Source organism: Salmo trutta, chromosome 22 (assembly GCF_901001165.1).
Source record: "Salmo trutta chromosome 22, fSalTru1.1, whole genome shotgun sequence".
NCBI lineage: Eukaryota > Metazoa > Chordata > Actinopteri > Salmoniformes > Salmonidae > Salmo > Salmo trutta.
The window spans coordinates 4,558,313-4,585,122 of record NC_042978.1 but is presented as its reverse complement, the minus strand read 5'-3'; positions in this window follow the sequence as shown (position 1 = coordinate 4,585,122).

Sequence of the window (26,810 nt, the reverse complement as noted above, 5' to 3'; positions counted from 1 at the left end):
GATTGCTTCCTACAAGAGCACAAAACGTGTACATTTCTAGACTTCTTTGAAAAGCGAGTCCGGTAAAGAGCTTTTCTTGTTCTTAAAGGGGCAATGTTGTATACTGAGACAGGCTTGGATAAGCTAAGTAGCCAATAGGCAGAAGGTAGCATAATTTGTCTGATTCTCTGTAATAATGGTATGGGAATAATTTATGCATTTTATTTTGTGAAGTGGTTTCTTGTATCAAACAACACAACATTTTCAGTCATCTTGTCTGAAGCAAACCGAAAAACGCTCATCCAGAGGCAGCACTCCTAGTGGCCGGAGACTTTAATGCAGGGAAACTTAAATCAGTTTTAATTCATTTCTATCAGCATTTCTAAAGCAGGAAGCACCAGTGACTTGGTCTATAAAAAAGTGGTCAGATGAAGCAGACAGTAAACTACAGGACTGCTTGGCTAGCACAGACTGGAATATGTTCCGGGATTCTTCCGATGGCATTGAGTACACCACATCAGTCACTGGCTTTATCAATAAGTGCATCGAGGACGTTGGTCCCACAGTTACTGTACGTACATACCCCAACCAGAAGCCATAGATTACAGACAACATTCGCACTGAGCAAAAGGGTAGAGCTGCCGCTTTCAAGGAGTGGGACTCTAATCCGGAAGGTTATGAGAAATAGCGGGATTTATAATAAACGGGCCACCCCAGGTGGTAAGGGTAGGTAACAACACATCCTCCACACAGGGGCCCCTCAGGGATGTGTGCTCAGCCCCCTCCTGTACTCCCTGTTCACTCATGACTGTATGGCCAGGCACAACTCCAACACCATGATTAAGTTTGCTGATGACACAACAGTGGTAGGCCTGATCACTGACAACGATGAGACAACCAATAGGGAAGAGGTCAGAGACCTGACCGTGTAATGTAAGGACAACAACCTCTCCTTTAACATGATAAAGACAAAGGAGATGACTGTGGACTACAGGAAAAGAAGGACCGAGCACGCCACCATTCTCATCGATGGGGCTGTAGTGGAGCAGGTTGAGAGCTTCAAGTTCCTTGGCGTCCACATCAGCAACAAACTAACATGGTCCAAGCACACCAAGACAGTCGTGAAGAGGGCACGACAAAACCTATTCCCCCTCAGGAGACTGAAAAGATTTGGCATGGGTCCTCGGATCCTCAAAAGGTTTTACAGCTGCACCATCGAGAGCATCCTGACAGGTTGCATCACTGCCTGGTATGGCAACCGCTCGGCCTCCGAACGCAAGGCACTACAGAGGGTAGTGCGTACGGTCCAGTACATCACTGGGGCCAAGCTTCTTCCCATCCAGGACCTCTATACCAGGCGGTTTCAGAGGAAGGCCCTAAAAATTATCAGACTCCAGCCACCCTAGTAATAGACTGTTCTCTCTGCTACCGCACGGCAAGTGGTACCGGAGCGCCAAGTCTAGGTCCAAGAGGCTCCTGAATAGCTTCTACCCCCAAGCCATAAGACTCCTGAAAAGCTAATCAAATGTCTACCCAGACTATTTGCATTAGGTGCCCCTGCACATTGACATTGACTCTGTACTGGTACCCCCTGTATATAGCCCCGCTATTGTTATTTACTGCTGCTCTTTAATCTTTTGTTATTCTTATCTCTTACTTTTTTGTTAAGGTATTTTCTTAAAACTGCATTGTTGGTTAATGGTAAGCATTTCACTGTAAGGTCTACACCTGTTGTATTCTGCGCATGTGACAAATACAATTTTATTCGATGTAGATAAACCGGTTACTGTCAAGCCCTGCATGTTTTTAATCAAAATTCTCATGGAATGTTTGCCTACAATGAACACCACACATTGGCTGCTACTGTAGGTTGAATGACAGAACAGCTATATTATGCCTACATTGTGATCAAATAGCCACAATAGGGAAAGGGGGATACCTAGTGAGTTGTACAACTGAATGCATTCAACTGAAATGTCTTCTGCATTTAACCCAACACCTCTGAACCCCCCCCCCCCTCAGCCTCAATTAGTCAGGGTATGGACTCTACAAGGTGTCGAAAACGTTCCACAAGGATGCTGGGCCATGTTGATTCCAATGCTTTCCAAAGTTTGGCCTAGTTGGCTGGATGTCCTTTGAGTGGTGGACCATTCTTGAGACACACAGGAAACTGGTGGGTGTGGAAAAACCCAGCAGCATTGCAGTTCTTGACACAAACCACTCTGTGTCTCAATTGTCTCAAAGCTTAAAAATCTTTCTTTAACCTGTCTCCTCCCATTCATCTACACTGATTGAAGTGGATTTAACAAGTGACATCAATAAGGGAGCATAGCTTTCATCTGGATTCACCTGGTCAGTCTATGTTATGGAAAGAGCAGGCGTCCTTAATGCTTTGTACACTCAGTGTATAAGAAAGCTACGGAAAACAATTTGTTTTTTGGACACATATTCAAAAATTTTTTGGGCTACCTCCATACTTCCATATATTTTTTTAAACCAGTACCGGTTATATTCAGATGAGTCGTGTGACACTTGTGGGGGTCGGAAAATACCATTTTGTCCGTGAGAGTCTCACCTTTCTATAGAGTGGTCATATTAGTTTGTAGGACAAACCGTTTGACACTTCAGACATTTGTGTGAGAACCCATTTTCGGGATGTCTCATTGTCTGACAAACACCGCTGTAGCTCGGCCACCTTGCACCACAGATGCGGAAGGCCGACATAGGCTGTGTCTCAATCCACTGCATTCACCTATGTATCATACTGTATCTCTAGCTTAAACTCACAGATCTTGATTGGAATTTTTGTATTATGTTACTTTGATTGATGCACTGGTATGTCAATAGACTCTTAAATAGTATTACTGAGAGGTTCCACCAGCCTTTAATTGGCTTTCAAAATTCTTTGACAATACATATATCATAAGGCCTTTCTGAGGGGCCTAGTTATACCCTAACACAGTGGTTTTAGGTTTTCCAACAGCAAGGCTCAGTGCAATATGGCAGTGATGCCATTGTTCATAAAAACATATTTTTGTAATGTTGAAATAAATATATCTCCAACCCCCATATCACACGCTCACAAACTGTAAATATATGTGTGTACATTGTACTATCAATTGTGGAGAGGGAGCCCAAAATATCACATTCATTTGTACATATCCACTGTATACAGGAAAACTGCTTCTGTTTCAGTCACAAAAACACAAGTGATTGGTTAACAAATAGTGCCTCCCACAATGCAGTCAACAGATGCAAGTTGCAGCTCATGAGGAGAAACTGCAGAAAGTTTAAGTCGACTGCAGTCAACTTCATGACCTTTGCTCACGTTGTTGGCATAAGTCAGACAATTTTTATCCCCATCATGCAACCAACACACTTTGAATGGTGTTGACCAATGTTGGTCACCGAAATGACAAAAGATATCCCGCTCATTGGTTTCGGTAGATGACAAAAAGGCAATGCTTCAGGAAGCTTCATTTCCCCATCACTAAGGTAAAGTATTTACACATTACAGCATATGAATGAATTTTTGGTGTTTTATATCACTTGCACTTCTAGAGGCCTTAAAGGGTAGGAATCATCAGTTTTACTCACTAAAGTAACAACACAATATGGTCAAAGACTTCCTTTAGTACTGCAGGATCTGGTGCCTTCTTACCGTGGTACCTCGTCTGTTCTCCTTTTTGTTTTGTCAATGTTTCGGAATATTCTCTGTGAAGTAGGCTATGGGAGTTTTGTACCTTTTTCCACCTTGGCTTAGAGCTAGTGCTTTAGCTGACGGACATCTGGAATCTATCTACTTTGGACTTTTCTCGCTATATCTATTGGATTTTCCCTGACCTTTACCATTGGCGGGGCCTGTAAATCTGTAAATCTCTGCTCCTTTGCTCTGCGGTTATGTTTTAGTTATGTTGTGTTAGTAGTGTTCTAACTGGTCTCCAGTAGTTGGGCTCTAGCATGTTGACCATATTCATACTGGTAGGCTGGGCTTGCTAGGCTAATAGCTAACATTATTTGGCTAAATAACTAACGTTAGCTGGCTGGCTAGCTTGCAGGCTAAGAACTGCATAAAGCTAACATTCTTCGATATTTAGTTAGATGGCAAAAACTTTGATTTAGTTTAATGTAGCTGTAGGCTAGGTTTTGATAGCAACTGACTCATTCAGTGATAATATAACGTTAGCAGGCTGGTAGGGCTAATGTTAGCGGGCTAGTAGGGCTAAAGTTAGCAGGCTAATTGGCAGGCAACCTTGCAGGTTGATTTGTACCAATCAATTCATAAAGTATTTGCTTATAAGTTGGCTGAAAATTAAATTGAAACTATTGGTCACGAGTCCAAACGATTTGGTTTAATATGAAGTTATACATTTGAAGTTATTTCTGTTTGAGTTTACATTATAGGTAAAAGGCTGTCTTGCTGGGTCCTCCATATTACATCCCACTCCGTAAAAACATTTTTCGACATGATTTCGGCATTCTTCAGAATTCTGATCAGTTTTATGTACTAACTACAAAAATAGAAAAGTAAGGTGTAACTTTGCACGGGGAGTTTTGATGTGTATATTAATGCAAATCCCTATGTTACATGTCATTATGTTTATGCTACCTATCCTTTAAGTACCAGAGAAGTAGACAAAGATTTTGGTCTAACTTGTTGAGGGAGTGGTCAAAATGGCAGTTGTTTCTAAGAGTTCACATAAATGTTGTTGATATGGTTACTAAAACAGCTATAATGTTTGATCGGTAAGATATATTTGTGTGCCGATTTCAGATATGAAAAGCAGAGAAGTAGAGGAAGATTTCATATGCTCTTTATTGATGGAAAAGAGGTTTGTGATTATTAGTTGTGTGGTCAGTAGTTGTGGTCGGTAGTTGTGTGGTTGTGGTCAGTAGTTGTAGTCAGTCATTTTTGTGGTCAGTAGTTGTGGTCAGTAGTTGTGTGGTTGTGGTCAGTAGTTGTAGTCAGTCGTTTTTATGGTCTAGTTGTGGTCAGTAGTTTTTGTGGTCTGTAGTTGGGGTAGTCATTGCCTTTATGCGATGGAGACGTGAGTGTTGGCAGTCTAAAATGGTGGATTTAGACAGCTCCAGGTGAAATGGTTGTTTTTACATTGTCCCAGAGTGAAAACATAGTTGTTATTCCTGGCTTGCTAGTTACCTAGCTAGCTATATTTCTAGATTTGATTAAAGGATGGCATGCTAGCTAGTTAGAGATTTGTTAAAAGACATAGCTAGCTAGTTAGCTAGAGACATAAGAAACCATCTAGCTACTTTTTTGCTAGCACTAGTGATATTGGCTATCTTCTGAATGGCTTATTCTTTCAGTGAAAAAGCATATGTAAGACTATAGGAAATATCAGGTTTTGAATTGTTATTTTGACAACATTTGCATAATTCATCTTTTAAAACGACTTACTTGTTCATATAAACTGGCTACTGGGTTGCTAGGCAATTATGTTTCATTTTGAAACACCATGTTAACTAATGGGAGTTTTTGTAGTTATAAAAACATTGTAAAAGGTGTAAAAGGTATAATAGTTATCAGGTTTTTTACAGGGTTTTTCATTTGGAGTGTTCTGCACATTTTAATGTTGGCATGGAGTGTGTATCTTAAAAGGTGTACGAACAGCAGTGTTCCAAAAAATGTCATATTTTGGCCACCATAGTCTTCCATGTTAAAATGATGAGTATCCCCCCCAAAAATGTATCAACTCAAGTTAGACCTCTCTGCAAATTTATAAAGTTGAATTGGTATGTTTAGCATATAAGCTGTAGGAGGTATAGCGTTGGGAATAATAATAAGTAATTAAAGTATGACTAATAACAGTGTGTTGTTTCGCAATCGGTGGAACCTTTGTGTGCTTGCTCAGCTGGCTGGAAGTATTATTATTAATGGTAGTGGAAGACATTTACATAGTGAGCTATATTAGTAAGGCCTATATCTTTGACATACTGTATCTTCCAGTAAAACCAATGAAAAGTAAATATTTGGTGATCATTGAAACCAATGTTCCAATGTTGATTAATGCAACTTTAAAAAGTATAGCCTAACAGTTATCAAAATGATGCGTCGAAGCAGCTAAAGTAAGATAAAATTGTGTTTTTGATTTCTACCTTAGAAGATGAAAGAGACCATCCATGTCTTGAAATTCAAATGAATGCACCTGCTTTATTATCCCCCTGGCGCACCATAACTACACATGCTGGTCACCATGACTACACATGCAGGCTTGATGACTCATCCGTAAAACACAGTTAACAGTAAAGATTACACCTTAGAAAATGATATGTAGCTAAATGACATTGGGCTCCAATTTGCTTCAGCTAAACAGTGGCACGCAACACTAAAAACATGTCCAAAAACAAAAATACACACTTATTTGATCGTAACAGGCACACCATTGGTCAGGGATAATCCCTAATACCACCGGTAGTCTACATATCCTATACTAATATGTGAAAGTAGGCCTAGTGTCGCATTACTAAATTATGTAAACAGCAAAATATTCCCTCAAACATTGAATGACCATTGTTGCATACATCGATCACCTCGTGCAAATTGCTAATGAAATCATGCAATTGTGCATGTATTTGATAAGGTATAAAATGAAATAGGATATTAGCCTAAAAACTTGCACCACCTCATCCCACAGACAGTAAAACATGTTTGATTGCTTTATTAACTCAATGTTGTCAGGCTACCATATAGTTTATACAGAAAGGACATTTTTACAATGGCACTGTCACAAAGTTGGAAAGCCGACAGTGGCAATGACAATGAACAGCACTCCAAAGATTTCTAAAAATAGCCTACAGAAAAAGTTTCCCTTTCAGTCAGTCACTCGGTACATAATACTATGGGGAGTCAACAACCAATCCTATTCACCTGATGCAAACTGTAATCATGGCCAATGGATGCCAAGCCCACCCTCGGAAGCCCTGCCTTCCTGGCTATAATACCAGGGCTTGCATTCATTTCCTGAATTCTTTGTTCTTCAGCTCGCCTGAAGGAAGAATGTGTCACGCAGTTTACAAACTTTTCAAGTACACGAAAGTTACGAGACTCGGCTCCAACTTAGTTGTCTTGGTATCGTTTTTTTATGTTGGCTAAAAGCTAACTGCTTTCTGCTCTACTTCTGTAACTAATGCTTCCATGCTTGGGTAAGATTTGTGTTGGCAAAAAAAACACTACTTTCTGCTCTAATTGTGTAGCTAGTGCTTCTTTGATAAGATGGTCAGTGGTAAGAGTAAGTTAAAAAAGGATAACCAGCCGAGTTTGAACCTCCAACAGTGCCTTGGGCATGTTGTTTCACAATAAAAATTAAAGATACTCTCGAGTGCTGTCCTGTTGCCTGGGGTGGAAACAAGCTCAGGAGACCTTGGCTCGGACCAGTTCATGTAACCATTGTCTCCGGCTGGGTTAACCTTTCGGGAGTGTTCAGAGTCCGGATTCCAGGGATGATATACTATCCCTGATTGACTCTGGATGGTTTTCAGAGTGTGAATCTGGTAAAATCATTCTGGGGCAGCCGGAAGCACCAGCGTTGAATTTGGCAGGGGAGAGTGAACCATTGATGATGATTGTGACTTTGATGGCATTTTCTCCCCCGCAGTGGACTTCCTAAAGGTTTTCGGGAATGTATTTACCTCTTATTCCTGTAGCGGTGAAGCATCGATTACCACTGTTTAAAGATTCCACCGATGTGTGGCGAGTTACTTATCTCCAAAGGCTAACAAGGGTGCTAATCCAAGCACAGTGATTATGAATAAGTAATTCTGCTTTTGTGAAGGTGGTAAATGACCTTTTAATGGCGTCAGACCGAGGCTCTGCATCTGTCCTTGTGCTCCTAGACCTTAGTGCTGCCATCGATCACCACATTCTTTTGGAGAGATTGGAAACCCAAATTGGTCTACACGGACAAGTTCTGGCCTGGTTTAGATCTCATCTGTCGGGAAGATATGTTTGTCTCTGGATGGTTTGTCCTCTGACAAATCAACTGTAAATGTTGGTGTCCTTCAAGGTTCCATTTTAGGACCACTATTGTTTTCACTATATATTTTACCTCTTGGTGATGTCATTTGGAAACATAATGTTAACTTTCACTGCTATGCGGATGACACACAGCTGTACATTTCGATGAAACATGGTGAAGCCCCAAAATTTCCCTCGCTGGAAGCCTGTGTTTCAGACATAAGGAAGTGGATGGCTGCAAATGTTTTACTTTTAAACTCGGACAAAATAGAGATGCTTGTTCTCGGTCCCAAGAAACAAAGAGATCTTCTGTTGAATCAATCTTGAAGGTTGTACAGTCGTCTCAAATAAAACTGAAGGACCTCGGCGTTACTCTGGACCCTGATCTCTCTTTTGACAAACATATCAAGACTGTTTCAAGGACAGCTTTTTTCCATCTACGTAACATTGCAAAAATCAGAAACATTCTGTCCAAAAATGATGCAGAAAAATGTATCCATGCTTGCTGCAATGCTCTACTTTCCGGCTACCCGGATAAACACTAAACTTCAGTTAGTGCTAAACACGGCTGCTAGAATCTTGACTAGAACCAATCAATTTGATCATATTACTCCAGTGCTAGCCTCTCTACACTGGCTTCCTGTTAGGCAAGGGCTGATTTCAAGGTATTACTGCTAACCTACAAAGCATTACATGGGCTTGTTCCTACTCATCTTTCCGATTTGGCCCTGCCGTACATACCTACACGTACGCTATGGTCACAAGACGCAGGCCTCCTAACTGTCCCTAGAATTTCTAAGCAAACAGCTGGAGGCAGGGCTTTCTCCTATAGAGCTCCATTTTTATGGAACTGTCTGCCTACCCATGTGAGAGATGCAGACTTGGTCTCAACCTTTTTAAGTCTTTATTGAAGACTCATCTCTTCAGTAGGTCCTATGATTGAGTGAAGTCTGGCCCAGGAGTGTGAAGGTGAACGGAAAGGCACTGGAGCAACGAACCACCCTTGCTGTCTCTGCCTAGCCGGTTCCCCTCTCTCCACTGGGATTCTCTGCTTCTGACCCTATTACAGGGGCCGAGTCACTGGCTTACTAATGCTCTTCCATGCCGTCCCTAGGAGGGGTGCGTCACTTGAGTGGGTTGAGTCACTGACGTGATCTTTCTGTCTGGGTTGGCACCCTCCCTTGGGTTGTGCCGTGGCGGAGATCTTTGTGGGCTCGGCCTATACTCGGCCTTGTCTCAGGATGGTAAGTTGGTGGTTGAATATATCCCTCTAGTGGTGTGGGGGCAGTGCTTTGGCAAAGTGGGTGGGGTTATATCCTGCCTGTTTGGCCCTGTCCGGGGGTATCGTCGGATGGGGCCACAGTGTCTTCCGACCCCTCCTGTCTCAGCCTACAGTATTTATGCTGCAGTAGTTTATGTGTCGGGCTAGGGTCAGTCTGTTATATCTGGAGTATTTCTTCTGTCTTATCCGGTGTCCTGTGTGAACTTAAGTATTCTCTTTCTTTCTTTCTCTCCTTTCTCTCTTTCTCTCCTTTCTCTCCTTTCTCTCTTTCTCTCCTTTCTCTCTTTCTCTTTCTCTCCTTTCTTTCTCTCTTTCTCTCTTTCTCCCTTTCTTTCTCTCTCTGAGCCCTAGGACCATGCCTCAGGACTAACTACCTGGCCGTGCTGCTGCTCCAGTTTCAACTGTTCTGCCTGCGGCTATGGAACCCTGACATGTTCACCGGATGTGCTACCTGTCCCAGACCTACTGTTTTCAACTCTCTAGAGACCGCAGGAGCGGTAGAGATACTCTGAATGATCGGCTATGAAAAGCCAACTGACATTTACTCCTGAGGTGCTGACCTGTTGCGCCCTCGTCAACCTCTGTGATTATTATTTGACCCTGCTGGTCATCTATGAACATTTGAACATCTTGGCCATGTTCTGTTATAATCTCCACCCGGCACAGCCAGAAGAGGACTGGCTACCCCTCATAGCCTGGTTCCTCTCTAGGTTTCTTCCTAGGTTTTGGCCTTTCTAGGGAGTTTTTCCTAGCCACCGGGCTTCTACACCTGCACTGCTTGCTGTTTGGGGTTTTAGGCTGGGTTTTTGTACAGCACTTTGAGATATCAGCTGATGTAAGAAGGGCTTTATAAATACATTTTCTTTGCTTTGAAAGTTGATAAACTTGTAAACTCACTTTTGAGAAAATGGCCTTTGAATGTTTTGGTACCTACTGGAGAGCTCTCCTTGTCTACACCCATTCAGCATTGTTCACACCCTCTTAAGCCAGCCCCACCCATCTCTTTAAGGATTCACATGTGAGGTCATGTGCTAAACAGTGAGCAGTGTACTAAAGATTAAGACTACAAGTGGCAAAAGTAGTAGCCTACAATAAGGAACAATTTCAGGTTAACAAAAAGTTTCCAGATAAAAATATTTTATAAATATTAGATGACACTTACCCAGACACACTTGTCTAAATTGATGGGTCATGTGAAAGAAATGCTATACCACCCAGCCACATCATGCCAAGTCGATTGGTCTCTACAGAAGGTGTAAACAGCACAGCCAAATGGTTACTTGCATAGTAGCAATATCAGAAATAGTGTCAATATAAATAAAATAATATACAGTACAATAACAATATCAGTGATAGATAAGGTAGTTAAATGCATACAATCAGGGGCAAAGTGCCTGAGCAGCAGGATAAAATAAAATAGTAGCAGCAACGTATGGAGTGTGTTAGGAGAGAGTCATTTGAATAGAGGCATTGCAGATGGTGCTGATGACGTGTCTGTCCGAACCACGCATGAACAAGGGTATCTATATTCGGAGAGCCTGTTTCTGTCCTGCCATTGACTTTGGTGCATGGCATGTGATGTCCATAGCCTCTTCATCGCAAAACTCCCTGATCTTCTCAAAAACATCAGTTTGTCTAGCTGTGTCCAGTCTAGGTGGTGTTTGTACAGGCAGACCATCTATGGGAGGAAGGATGTCAGTGTTGCGCAGCAACTGAAACCTGGTCCCGGCTGAGTCCAAACGCTCCTTGGCGACAACAACACCAGGCTCCAGAGTATCGACGCTGTAAAACAGGAAATTAAATACAAATTTGAAGACATTACAATTTGCATAACATCAATTCACCAAGTTTAGATGAGAAGAATAACCTCATACAATACAATGAAAATGATACTCATCTGAAGTGCTGGTACTGCTTGAACTGTGGCAGTGGCCTGAATTACGGAGTCGGGTGTTGTTGCCAGCCATAGCTTTCCACCAGGGCTGTACCATCCTCCAGTCCAATCAGCTGTGGGATGTCAACCCCTGTCACAGTGTCCTTCACAACACCAGCAATCTCAGACAAAGAGTTCACTCTGGTCTTTCTGAAGCGCTGCTTGATGAGGCCGAAGCACCAGTCAGGGGCAAACTTGGTGTGGCCTGTGATCAGGAAGTGAAGGTCAAGACTGGTGTAGCTTGTGCATGGTCCGCTAGGCACAGTACCAGTGCACAAACTTGTTCTTGTTTTGGCCACTGCAGTTGCGAGGAGTTAATAAGTAGATGGGACCTGGCTGCATAGAAGGATAGTGCACCTGCAAACAACAAAAGAACCTTAAGATAATTTAATGAAAATAAAATGTAATGTAAAATGTAATATCATTTTTTAATGCATCATTATCAGGTAAGTTTCAATTACCTATAAATGTGCAGAGCAGCAGCACTGTATACAGAAACATCATCTTGGAAACTGGAAGTTAAAATGATAACACAAAGCCTGACAACACGTACCTCTGGAAAATACAGAAATAATGTGAGATCAATTAAAGTATTGCCAATCATGTTGGTCAATTAAATAATCAAAACGTGTTGTTTAGGCTTTACATACCAAGTGTTGTCATCGATTCCTTGTAGGAATGCCACACTGCTGCTTTTGTCACATGGCATGGCAGCAGCTTTCCACCAAAGTGTTTGTCTTGGCTGTGTCCTGGTAATACTATTGCATTATCCTGTAGTTGTTGATGAAGTTCACCACTCGCTGCAAGTCCTCATGCTTCAGGTGTAACCTGTGCTTGCTTGGACCAGATCTCTTTTTGGTGGGAGGCATTAGACCATTCTCCTCATATGACTGGTGGAGGAGAGTTCTACTGATGCTGAAAGACAACTTCCAGATGCAAACATTTTGGCTTTATTATACAATAGATAGCCGTAATCACCATCAGACACACCTGGCTAAATTGATGGGTCATGTAATCATCTGGCGAAGTGAAGTCTTGTTTATACATGCTAGCTAAACAATGAACCATAATCCTAATTCATAGAGTACTAGCAATACAAACTGATTGTCATAGCTAGCTAAAGTTAATAAAATAGGTTCAATGTTAGCTAATTAACTAGCTAACATTAGGCTATAACTAGCAATTATGAGAACATTACTACACACAGATCATAAATGTAATGTTAGCTAGCGAGCCAGCCATCTAACATCAGCTAGCTAAAAGTAAGCTTCAACTTGGGGTCTTTTGTTTATACATGGAGCTAGCTAGCTAGCTAAACAAGGAACCATAATCCCAATCCATAGAGTACTAGCAATACAAACCGATTGTCATAGCTAGCTAAAGTTTACCAAATAGGTTCAATGTTAGCTAGTTAGCTAACAGTAAGCTTGACATGAAAACAACTTTCTGACAAAATTAGAAACGTATAACATCTGAAACTGTAGCTAGACTCTTACCTGTATACATGGACGAATGCTTCAAGGCAGACTGCATCCCCTTTCATTAAATAAGACGTCTTGTGTCATTTCCGTTTTGTATGTACAGCTTGCTTGGCCCATTGTTGTGTCAAGTCACTCGGGTTGACACTGACCGTGTGCAATTCCATAAGAATCATCTTAAGCTTTAGCCCCCACCCAAACTCTGACCATTTTACTCACCCTAGCAGAGCTGGTTAGGCTGTTTTCATGTTATCCAGAGTGTTGGTGACTGTAACTGTGCTCCTGGCAACAATTTAATTACACTTTTTTGCTGACGTTTACTGACACCGGCCATATTCAACCGGTGTTAAGCATTTGTAAATTCATCCATTATTTTGCACTCTGGTACACTCAGATGTGAGTGCTCTGAAACAGTCGCTGCAGGGATGTTCTATTGAAATGGATACTTGCATACTGAAGTCTTTTTAATACGCAAAACATTTCTTTTTAAAAGCAGCATTAGACAGGATTACCCTACACATGCTAACCAGTGCAAATAGACAGAAGCGTGCTATATGGCAGACCAATCCAAACTCATCTCTCGGGATGTCCACCCCACTCATTATCTCAGCCAATCATGGCTAGCTGGAAGGTTGCTCCCTTTTTCTGTGGCTTAACCAACTAGGCTCGTAATTTAACAGTTTTATTTTATTCGTATTTACAGATGGCATGCAACTTTGTTATTAAAGCACATGAAAGTGCAAATGTTCGAGAAGGCATTTCTGCCCCCAAAAATATTTTGATTAAAAAAAAGTTTATTTTCAAACGGCTCTCCTGTGAAGTAGCGACCCGCGACATACGTCAGCTTAGTTAGTAAATTTCATTTCCTTATGGTACAAAATACATTTCACCCAAAAAATAGGAACCTTCAGTTTCTGAGGTGCTCAGTGCAGTATTTCTCTAACAAATCATCAACATTAGGCCTATATACAAAATTGATTTTGTGACGTAATTCATCATACAACAAAGCACCAAGCACTGTTGGCAGTGGTCCCACTGCCTCTCAACTTTTGGAGATTGTATGTGGTAGTGGACCTCTTTTAACCTCTCTGGGACATGTGGGACGCTAGCATCCCACCCGCGGGACACACTGCCAACAGCCAGTGAAATAGCAGGGCGGCAAATTCAAATCAACAAAAACTCATAATTCAGATTTCTCAAACATACAACTATTAGATCCCATAATCTTCTCGTTAATCCAACCAAATTGTCCGATTTCAAGAAGGCTTCACGGCGAAAGCATAGCATTAGATTATGTTAGGACAGCGCCTAAACAAGAAAAACCACACAGACATTTTCCAAGCAAGGAGAGGCGTCACAAAAACCAGAAATACAGCTAAAATGAATCACTAACCTTTCACGATCTTCATCAGATGACACTCCCAGGACTCAATGTTACACAATGTTTTATATGTTTTGTTCGATAAAGTTCATATTTATATAAAAAAAATACATTTTACATTGGCTCGTGATGTTCAGAAAATGTTTTGCCTCCAAAACATCTAGTGAATGAGCACATCAATTTACAAAAATACTCATCATAAACGTTGATAAAATTTACAACAGTTATTGAAATAATTATAGATACACTTCTCCTTAACCTCTTACATCTAGACGTTCTGCTAGCGGAACACCTGCTCCAATATCCAATGATGGGCGTGGCGCGAAATACAAAGTCCTCTAAAATCCGAAAACTTCCATTTTTCAAACATATGACTATTTTACACCATTTTAAAGACAAGACTCTCCTTTATCTAACCACAATGTCCGATTTCAAAAAGGCTTTACAGCGAAAGCAAAACCTTAGATTATGTCAGCAGAGTACCCAGCCAGAAATAATCAGACACCCATTTTTCAAGCTAGCATATAATGTCACAAAAAACAAAACCACAGCTAAATGCAGCACTAACCTTTGATGATCTTCATCAGATGACACTCCTAGGACATTGTTATACAATACATGCATGTTTTGTTCAATCAAGTTCATATTTATATCAAAAACCAGCTTTTTACATTAGCATGTGACGTTCAGAACTAGCATTCCCAACGAACACTTCCGGTGAATTTACTAAATTACTCACGATAAGCGTTCACAAAAAACATAATTATTTTAAGAATTATAGATACAGAACTCCTTTATGCAATTGCGGTGTCCGATTTTAAAATAGCTTTTCAGGGAAAGCATATTTTGCAATATTCTGAGTAGATAGCCCGGCCATCATGGCTAGCCATTTTGACACCCACCAAGTTTGGTACTTACCAAACTCAGATTTACTATAAGACAAATTGGATTACCTTTGCTGTTCTTCGTCAGAATGCACTCCCAGGACTTCTACTTCATCACCAAATGTTGTTTTGGTTCCAAATAATCCATAGTTCTATCCAAATAGCGGTGTTTTGTTGTGCGTTCAAGACACTATCCGAAGGGTAACGAAGGGTGACGCGCCCGGCGCGTTTCGTGACAAAAAAATTCTAAATATTCCATTACCGTACTTCGAAGCATGTCAAACGCTGTTTAAAATCAATTTTTATGCCATTTTTCTCGTAAAAAAAGCGATAATATTCCGACCGGGAGTCGTTGTTTTCGTTCAAAGACAGAGAAAGTAAAATGGACTCTTCTCGTGCACACGTGCGCCAGTCTCATTGTTCTCAGGTCGACCACTATCCAAATGCGCTACTGTTTTTCAGCCATGGCCTGCAAAGTCATCATTCAACGTTCTGGCACCTTCTGAAAGCCTATGGGAGCGTTAGAAAATGTCAAGTTACAGCAGAGATCCCTTGTTTTCGATAGAGATGATTAAGAAGGCCAAGAAATGGTCAGAGAGGGCGCTTCCTGTTTGGAATCTTCTCAGGTTTTGGCCTGCCATATGAGTTCTGTTATACTCACAGACACCAAACAGTTTTAGAAACTTTGGAGTGTTTTCTATCCAAAGCTAATAATTATATGCATATTCTAATTTCTGGGCAGGAGTAATAATCAGATTAAATCGGGTACGTTTTTTATCCGGCCGTGAAAATACTGCCCCCATCCATAACAAGTTAATGCAACCGCTGTGTCAGATTTCAAAACAGCTTTACGGCGAAAGCACATTGTTCAATATTCTGAGTACAGAGCTCAGCCATCAAAGCAAGCTATACAGTAACCCGCCAAGTTCTGGAGTCAACAAAACTCAGAAATGGTATTATAAATCTTCACTTACCTTTGCTGATCTTCGTCGGAATGCACTCCCAGGACTCCCACAAGAAATGTTTGTTTTGTTCGATAAACTCCATATTTATGTCCAAATACCTCCTTTTGTTCGCGCATTCAGATCACTATTCCAAAGGCAAAATGCGCAAGCGCAAAACCCGAGACGAAAAGTCAAAGTTCCATTACCGTTCGTAGAAACATGTCAAACGATGTTTATAATCAATCCTTAGGGTCTTTTTATCATAAATCTTCAATAATATTCCAACCGGACAATAGCGTATTCGTTACAGAGGAAAAAGAAGGAACGGCACGCCTGTGTGACAGCGCAGTAAACAACTCATTGGCCTCAGGCAGTCCACTTGTTGAGTCAGCTCTTATTCTCTCCCCAGTCACAGTAGAAGCATGAAACAAGGTTCTAAAGACTGTTGACATCTAGTGGAAGCCTTAGGAAGTGGAAAATGACCCCACAGACACTGTGATTTGTATAGGCAATCACTTGAAAAAATACAAACCTCATATTTCCCACTTCCTGGTTGGATTTTTCCCAGGTTTTTGCCTGCCATATGAGTTCTGTTATACTCACAGACATCATTCAAAGTGTTTTCTATCCAAATCCACTAATAATATGCAAATATTTGATTCTGGGCTTTCATCCGAACGTGAAAATACTGTCCCCTGTCCCAAACAGGTTTTAAGGTTTCGAGGCTGACGTTTGGCAACTCGAACCTTCAGCTCCATCCACAGATTTTCTATGGGATTAAGGTCTGGAGACTGGCTAGGCTACTCCAGGACCTTAATATGCTTCTTCTTGAGCCACTCCTTTGTTGCCTTGGCTGTGTGTTTTGGGTCATTGTCATGCTGGAATACCCATCCGCGACCCACTTTCAATGCCTGGGCTGAGGGAAGGAGGTTCTCACCCAAGATTTGACGGTACATGGCCCCGTCCATCGTCCCTTTGATGCGGTGAAGTTGTCCTGAAAAACACCCCCAAAGCATAATGTTTCCACCTTCATGTTTGACGGTGGGGATGGTGCTCTTGGGGTCATAGGCAGCATTCCTCCTGCTCCAAACACGGCGAGTTGAGCTGATGCCAAAGAGCTCCATTTTGGTCTCATCTGACCACAACACTTTCACCCAGTTGTCCTCTGAATCATTCAGATGTTCATTGGCAAACTTCAGATGGGCATATATATGTGCTTTCTTGAGCAGGGGGACCTTGCGGGTGTTGCAGGATTCAGTCCTTCACGGCATAGTGTGTTACCAATTGTTTTCTTGGTGACTGTGGTCCCAGCTGCCTTGAGATCATTGACAAGATCCTCCTGTGTAGTTCTGGGCTGATTTCTTACTGTTCTCATGATCATTGCTACTCCACGAGGTGAGATCTTGCATGGAGCCCCAGGCCGAGGGATATTGACAGTTCTTTTGTGTTTCTTCCAACTGTTGTCACCTTCTCACCAAGCTGCTTGGCGATGGTCTTGTAGCCCATTCCAGCCTTGTGTAGGTCTACAATCTTGTCCCTGACATCCTTGGAGAGCTCTTTGGTCTTGGCCATGGTGGAGAGTTTGGAATCTGATTGATTGATTGCTTCTGTGGACAGGTGCCTTTTATACAGGTAACAAACTGAGATTAGGAGCAGTCCCTTTAAGAGTGTGCTCCTAATCTCAGCTCGTAACCTGTATAAAAGACACTTGGGAGCCAGAACTCTTTCTGATTGTGAGGGGGTCAAATAGTGGGCAAACGTACAAAATCAGCAGGGGATCAAATACTTTTTTCCCTCACTGTAGTAATGGGATAGCCTATACGTCCTAATCAATTATAAATATTGCTTTACAATTGCTTTCCAATTATTGAATTTACACATAATATAAGATCAAGCCTAAATGTATAGGTTATAGTTTTATGACTTACAATGAACCCCATGCTTGTCACAAAGCTTAGGCTACAAATTGTCTTGTTTCCGAGAAGCATTTTTCACCCTTAGCGACCACTTTTTATCTCGCACCTCTGTTGATTTTGTTCCCAAAATATTACCAATTCTACAGGGGGAAACAACTATCATACGATTTTGACCATTTGTTTTCTGAGATGATTATCTACACAGTGAACATATTCCCAAACCCCTTGGTCAAAAATGTTGTTTTTGATTGGACACCATACTTTTTACATTGAATATGATCTGCGATTGAATATGATCTGCGATTGCCAGCGACCCTAAGTCGGCATACAGTAATAATACAGTCTTGCCGCATTTACAGAGAAGAAACGTGTAAGGGAAATTATATAACGAAATACATATAGCCTAGGCAACTGTAAGACTACATCAATGTGGCAGGTAGGCCTAATTGTGGTTATGACTGGGGAAAGTTTATTTATTTAGCTGATGCAAAGGATAAAAACATGAGAAAAGTCATGACAGCTTCATTGAAGTGTTACAGAGCTTGTAGACTAGCAGGTTGAATTTGTCGCCACTGTAGGCATATCGAGTGGTTAGATTATGTAATCGTACACACTTCAGCTTGGGGTTAAATCCGTTGCCTACAACTGTGTAATTATGGTAATTTTATTTGTAAAAAAAACAAAACAATAATCCAACATTCACAAAATCCTGATTGGTGAGGACAATGGACATCTTCATGTCAGTAGCGTAGCCAGGAGTTTGTACGTGGGTGGGACTATGGAAAATTGGGCTGGCCTGAACTGAAGCACTTCAAATAATACACACTTTAAAACGCAAATTGTGCATGATGATACATAGACTACTGTACCCGAATGCATCGCCTACACAACACACAGCCAAACACAATCTTCATTGTGGTCAGTAATTGTGGTCAGTAGTTGTGTGGTTGTGGTCAGTAAGTGACTGTGTGGTTCACCTAGATGTGGTAAGTAGTTGTGTGGTTCTGTAGCTGTGGTCAGTAGTTGTGGTATGGTTGTGGCCAGTAGCTATGGTTGGTAATTGTGTGGTTGTGGTTAGTAGTTGTGGTCAATAGTTGTGTGGTTGGTTCAGTAGTTGTGGTCGGTAGTTGTGTGGTTGTGGTCACCAGTTGTGTGGTTGTGGGCAGTAGTTATGGTAGGTAGTTATGTTGGTGTGGTCAGTAGTTGTGTGGCCAGAAGCTGTGTGGTTGTTGTCAGTAATTGTGTGGTTGTGGTCAGTAGTTTTGTGGTCAGTAGTGTAATCAGTAGTGGTCAGTAGTTTTCTTAAAAGACTGCTAGCTAGAGACAAGAAACTTGCTAGCCATCTAGCTTATTAGCAACTTTTCCCCTAGCACTAGTGATAGTAGTTGTGTGGTCAGTAGTTGTGTGGTTGTGGTCAGTAGTTATGGTGGGTAGTTGTGTTGTGGTCAGAAGTTGTGTAGTTCTGTGTTTCTGGTCAGTAGTTGGGTGGTTCAGTAGTTGTGTGGTTGTGGTCAGAGGTTATGTGGTTCAGTTGTTGTTAGGTCAGTAGTTGTGTGGTTGTGGTCAGTAGTTTTCTTAAAAGATAGAGCTAGAGCATAGGAGGTTGGTGGCTTAATGGCGCCAACAGAGAGGGCTGCCTAGCATCTCGCTCTTAGGAAACTTTGCAGTATTTTGTTTTTTCATGCACACCACCCACCATTTTCAAATATGTTACTCGCAAATGTTCAGTCTCTGGATAATAAAGTTCACGAGCTCAGGGCGAGGGCTTCTTTCCAGCGAGACATCAGGGATTGTAACATACTCTGTTTCATGGAAACATGGCTCTCAGGGATACACTGTTTGAGTCGGTCTACCCACTTGGGTTCTCAGTTCTTCGCACAGAAAGGAATAAATATCTCTCATGGAAGAAGAAGGGCGGGGGGTGTATGTTTCATGATTAACATCTCATGGTGTAATTGTGATAACATACAGGAACTCAAGTCCTTTTGTTCACCCGATCTAGAATAACTCACAAATCAAATGCCGACCGTATTATTATCTCCCAAGTGAATTTTCTTTGGTTATAGTCACGGCCGTGTATATCACCCCTCAAGCCGATACCATGACGGCCCTCAAAGAACTTCACTGGACTTTATGCAAACTGGAAACCACATATCCTGCAGATGCATTTATTGTAGCTGGGGATTTTAACAAAGCATATTTGAGGAAAAGGCTGCCAAAGCTCTATCAACATATCGACTGTAGTACTCACGCTGCTAAAACACTCAACCACTGTTACTCCACCTCCGGGATGCATACAAGGCCCTCCCCTGCCCTCCTTTTGGCAAATCTGACCACAACTCCATTTTGCTCCTCCCATCCTATAGGCAGAAACTCAAAAAGGAAGTAGCCATGCTAAGGACTGTCCAACGCTGGTCTGACCAATTGGAATCCACGCCTCAAGATTGTTTTGTCCATGCGGACTGGGACATGTTCCGGGTAGCTTCAGAGAATAACATCGACGTATATACTGACACGGTGACTGAGTTTATCAGGAAGTGTATAGGAGATGTTGTACCCACTGTGACTATTAACATCTACCCTAACCAGAAACCGTGGATAGATGGCAACATTTGCACAAAACTGAAAGCGCAAACCACCGCATATAACCATGGCAAAGTGACTGGGAGTATGGAAGAACACAAACAATGTAGTTATTCCCTCCGCAAGGCAATCAAACAGGCAAAACATCAGTATAGAGACAAAGTGGAGTCGCAATTCAACGGCTAAATGACTATCACTCATGGCGAGTGCTTTGAGAGTCTAGTCTAGGATCATATCACCTCTGCCTTACCTGTTACCCTAGACCCACTTCAATTTGCTTACCGCACCAATAGATGCACAGATGATGCAATCACATATCACATTTCACACTGCCCTATCCCATCTGGATAAAAGGAATACCTACGTAAGAATGCTGTTCATTGACTATAGCTCAGCATTCAACACCATAGTTTCCTCCAAGCTCATCAAGCTCGAAGCCCTGGGTCTGAGCGCCGCCCTATGCAACTGGGTCCTGGACTTCCTGATGGGCCGTGGAAGTAGAAAACAACACCTCCACTTTGCTGATCCTCAATACTGGGGCCCCACAAGGGTGAGTGCTCAGACCCCTCCTGTACTCCCTTTTCACCCATGACTGCGTGGCCAAGCACGTCTCCAACTCAATCATCAAGTTTGCGGGCGGCCCAACAGTAGTAGGCTTGACTACCAACAATGATGAGACAGCCTACAGGGAGGAGGTGAGAGCTCTGGGACTGTAGTGCCAGGAAAATAACCTCTCACTCAACATCAACAAAACAAAGGAGATAATCGTGGACTTCAGGAAACAGCAGAGGGAGCACCCCCCTATCCACATCGACGGGACCGCAGTGGAGAAGGTGGAAAGCTTCAAGTTCTTCGGCGTACACATCACTATAAACTAAAATGGTCCACCCACACAGACAGTGTGGTGGAAAAGGCGCAAAAGCGCCTCTTCAACCTCAGGAGGCTGAATAAATTTGGCATGGCACCTAAAACTCCCACACACTTTTACAGACTCACAATTGAGAGCATCCTATCGGGCAGTATCACTGCTTGGTATGGCAACTGCACCACCCACAACCACAGGGCTCTCCAGAGGGTGGTGCACTACCTGCCCTCTAGGACACCTACAGTACCCAATGTCACAGGGTACTGTAGGTGAGTTTGGAGGGTACTATGGTGTTAAATGCTGAGCTGTAGTCGATTAACAGCATTCTTACATAGGTATTCCTCTTGTCCAGATGGGTTAGGGCAGTGTGCAGTGTGATTGCGATTGCGTCGTCTGTCGAACTATTGGGGCGGTAAGCAAATTGGAGTGGGTCTAGGGTGTCAGGTAGGGAGAAGGTGATATGATCCTTGACGAGTCTCTCAAAGCACTTCATGATGACGGAAGTGAGTGCTATGGGGCGGTAGTCATTTAGCTCAGTTACCTTAGCTTTTTTGGGAACAGGAACAATGGTGGCCCTCTGGAAGCATGTGGGAACAGCAGACTGGGATAAGGATTGATTGAATATGTCCGTAAACACACCAGCCAGCTGGACCGCGCATGCTCTGAGGATGTGGCTGGGGATGCCGTCTGCGCCGGCAGCCTTGCGAGAGTTAACACTTTTAACTCTTTTACGCATGTTAGCTGCGGTGAAGGAGAGTCCTCAGGTTTTGGTAGAGGGCCATGTCGGTGGCACTGTATTGTCCTCAAAGCGAGCAAAGAAGTTGTTTAGTTTGTCTGGGAGCAAGACATCGGGGTCCGCAACGGGGCTGGTTGCCACATAGCTCTCGTCTCTGAGCCGTGTCTGAGCCGTTGTCTCTGTACTGACGCTGAGCTTGTTTGATTGCCTTGCGGAGGGAATAGCTACACTGTTTGTATTTGGTCATGTTTCCGGTCACCTTGCCCTGATTAAAAGCAGTCAATCCTTAGTCAATCCCCAGTTTCTGGTTGGGGAAGGTTTTAATTATCGCCATGGGTACAACATCACCGATGCACTTGCAAATAAACTCGCTCACCGAGTCAGCGTATACATCAATGTTGTTGTTCGACGCTATCCGGGAACATATCCCAGTCCACGTGATCGAAGCATTCTTGAAGCGTGGAATCAGATTGGTCGGACCAGCGTTGAACAGACCTGAGCACGGGCGTTTCCTGTTTTAGTTTCTGTCTAAAGGCTGAGAGCATCAAAATGGGGTCGTGGTCAGATTTGCCGAAAGGAGGGCGAGGGAGGGCTTTGTATGCGTTGCGGAAGTTAGAATAACAATGATCCAGAATTTTTCCAGCCCGGGTCGCGCTTTCGATATGCTGATAAAATGTAGGGAGCATTGTTTTCAGATTAGCCATGTTAAAATTCCCAGCTACAATAAATGCAGCCTCAGGATATGTGGTTTCCAGTTTACATAGAGTCCAATGAAGTTCTTTCAGGGCCGTCGAGGTGTCTGCTTGAGGGGATGTACACGACTTTGATTATAATCGAAGAGAATTCTCTTGGTAGATAATGTGGTCGGCATTTGATTGTAAGGAATTTTAGGTCATATGAACAAAAGGACTTCAGTTCCTTTATGTTGTTATGATCACACCATGACTCGTTAATCATAAGGCATACACCCCCACCCTTCTTCTTACCAGAGAGATGTTGGTTTCTGTCGGCACGGTGCGTGAAGAAACCAGGTGGCTGTACCGACTCTGATAACGTATCCCGAATGAGCCATGTTTCCGTGAAACAGAGAATGTTACAATCTCTGATGTCTCTCTGGAAGGCAACCCTTGCTCAGATTTTGTCTACCTTGTTGTCAAGAGACTGGACATTGGCTAGTAGTATACTCTGGAGTGGTGGGCGATGTGCCCGTCTACGGAGCCTGACCAGAAGAATGCGCCGCCTGCCCCTTCAGCGGCGCCGTTGTTTTGGGTCGCCTGCTGGGATCCAATCCATTGTCCTGGGTGGGGGACCAAACAGAGGATCCGCTTCGGGAAAGTCGTATTCCTGGTCTTGATGTTGATAAGTTGATGTTGCTCTTATGTCCAATAGTTTCTCCCGGCTGTATGTAATAAGACTTATCTTAGTCTATGCCGCTCTGACATAGCTCGTCCATATATTTATATATTCTTAATTACATTCCTTTACTTAGATTTGTGTGTATTGGGCATATGTTCTGAAATTGTTAGATATTACTGTACTGCGGGGCTAGTAACACAAGCACTTCGCTACACCCGCAAACACATCTGCTAAACATGTATATGTGACCAATAAAATTTGATTCAATTTAAAATCTTAATGGGAGAGAACAGGCTGGTGTTAATGACTGGAGCGGAATAAGTGGAATGATATCAAATACATCAAGCACATGGTTTCCAGGTGTTTGATTCCATTCCATTTGCTCCGTTCTGGCCATTATTATGAGCCGATCTCCCCTCAGCAGCCTTCTGTGAGCTAGAGACATAAGAAACTTACTAGCTAGCTAGGTACTTTTTCACTAGCACATGTCACGTCCTGACCAGTATAGGGGTTATTTGTTATTGTAGTTTGGTCAGGACGTGGCAGAGGGTATTTGTTTTATGTGGTTCAGGGTGGTGGTTTGTTTAGAAGGGTGTTTGATTTATTATTTCCAGGTTTTGGGTTATGTTCTATGTTTTTGTATTTCTATGTTCTTTCTAGTTTAGTATTTCTATGTTTAGGTATTGGGTGTTGGACTCTCAATTGGAGGCAGGTGTTTCCTAGTTGCCTCTGATTGAGAGTCCTATAATTAGGTATGTGTTTGGAGTTGGTGGGATATTGTTCTGTGTATAGCCTTGTGCCTTACCAGACTATTATTCGTCGTTGTGTCTTTTTGTGTACGTGTTTATTTTGGTTTTTCCTTCTTTGTCCTATTAATAAAGAAGATGGGTGCACATTTCCCCACTAAGTCTTGGTCCACTTTATCGCCGGATACTCTGGACTGCACACTATTGCCAAACTCTCGAGGCTGGGCTGACGCACTGGAAGCCTGATGCGTGGTACTGGTACTGGATGTGCCAGTCTGGGGACACGCACCTCAGGGCTAGTGCGGGGAGCGGGAACAGGCCGAGTCGGACTGGGTTGACGCACTGGAAGCCTGATGAGTGGTGCTGGTACTGGAGGTATCAGCCTGGGAACACACACCTCAGGGCTAGTGCAGGGAGCGGGAACAGGACGAGTCGGACTGGGCTGACGCACTGGAAGCCTGATGCGTGGTGCTGCTACTGGAGGTATCAGCCTGGGAACACGCACCTCAGGGCTAGTGCGGGGAGCGGGAACAGGGCGAGTCGGACAGGGCTGACACACTGGACCGTAGAGGCGTACTGGCGGTCTCGAGCGCAGAACTGGCATCGCTCTTACTGGCTGGATGCCCACTTCCCCCTGGCAAATGCGGGGCGCTGGTACTGCGCGTACCGGCCTAAAAATACTTGGCCTCGCCACAGTACCCATTACCCCGAAGCACGGGACCTGTCCAGTCACTGGTTGCCCAGAAAAGGTACGGGGATTTGGCCTGGGCTCAATCCTCGCCCAGCCAAACTACCCGTGTGCCCCCCCCCCCCCCAATTTTTTTTATTGGGGCTGCCTCTCGGGCTTAAACGCCAGTCGTGTTCCCCTGTAGCATTCCCTGTCTTCGCTCCACTTCCTCCATGGACCTTCTCCGGCCATAATCTCCTCCCACGTCCACTTCTCACGATCATCCCTCCATTGCTCCTTCCTGCTTGGTCCTTATTTGGTGGGAGATTCTGTAACGGTTGTCGTCGGGAATAGAGGACCAAAACGCAGCAGGAATGTGGATGCTCATCTTGTATTTATTTATAAATAAAGAGAACACCAAAATAACAAAACAAAGAACTCACGAACAACAAAACAGTCTTGTCATGCTCACACAGGCAAAACAAGAAACAATCTCCCACAACACTACACCAAACAATTTCCCATATATAGGACTCTGAGGCAACGAAAAAAACCTGCCTCCAATTGAGAGTCCAACCCCAATAAACTAGACATAGAAATACAAAAGACTAGAGACCACATAGAAATACAAACCTAGAACGTAACCCAAAACCCAGAAATAATAAATCAAACACCCTACTACATAAATCACCACCCCAATCCACTTTAACAAAATACCCTCTGCCACGTCCTGACCAAACTACAATAACAAATAACCCTTATACTGGTCAGGACGTGACAGTTGCAAGGAAATGTTAACTAATGTGAGTTTTTGGAGTTACAAAAAGTTGAATATTGTGAAAGGTATAATAGGTATAAGGTATAAAAAGTATAATAGTTATCTTAATTATATTTTAGGTTTTGGAATTCTGCACATTTTGAAGTGTTTTTGGGGTTAAAAGGTGTGAACAGCTGTCGTAAGGATTGGACCAAGGCGCAGCGGGTAAAGTGCTCATTTTCTTAATTTATTTAAAGAAAACACTTAAACAAAATAAAGAAACGACGAAAAAACAGTTCCATAAGGCTCCCAGGCTATACAGAAAATAACCACCCACCAAACACAAGTGAAACAAACCTCAACTAAATGTGGCCTGCAATTAGAGGCAACGACAACCAGCTGTCTCTAATTGGAGGTCCTACCAAAAACCCAACATAGAAATAGAAAACTAGATTTAAAGATAGAAATAGAAAGCATAGAACCTAAACCAAAAACACCGAAACACACAAAGCAAACACCCCCTGCCACGCCCTGACCAAACTACAATGACAAATAACCCCTTTTACTGGTCAGGACGTGACAACGGCAGTGTTTCAAAAATATCATATTCTGGTCACCATAGACCTCCATGTCAAAATTTTTATTTTTTTCAAGTTAGACCTCTCTGCAGGTTATAAAGTGAAAATTGTATGTGTTGCATAAATGCTGTAGGAGGAGTAGAGGTGGGAAGGTAATAAGTAATTGAAGTATGACGAATAACAGTAATGTGTTGCTTCACAATCACACAAATAAGTCAGAAGTATGTTAAAAATGTAAAGTGAGGATTTAAAATGCTTCGCAAGCCCCACTAATAAGAAACATGTCTAATATTTAAAATGGGAACTCTTGCTTCGTGAGCCATTAATAAAATATTATATTTCCTGTAAATACAACCCTTTAAAAAATGTTTTATCTTGCTCCAAGATTATTTTTCACTTTAGAACTACCTATCCAAATTACTTCAACCGGGTTACAAGCAATTACATCAATTCCACGTCAATCAAAATATTAGGTTAAATGCAATATAGTATTTCCTGTAAATTCAACCCATTCTTATCTTGTGCCAAGTAGATTTTAACTTAGGAATTACCTAGAATTTACAGTGCTTCAATGACATGAAACAGTCACTCCAAACTGATCTTCACTTAAAGTTTTCACATTTATAGCCCACACTAAAGCCGAATAGTGATTTCTCAATGACAGCCTTGACCTGGTTTCTAAATAACACATGCACTTATGCTAGTGATGGGTCGTTCGCGAATGAGTCGGCTCTAAGAGCCGGCTCTTATAGG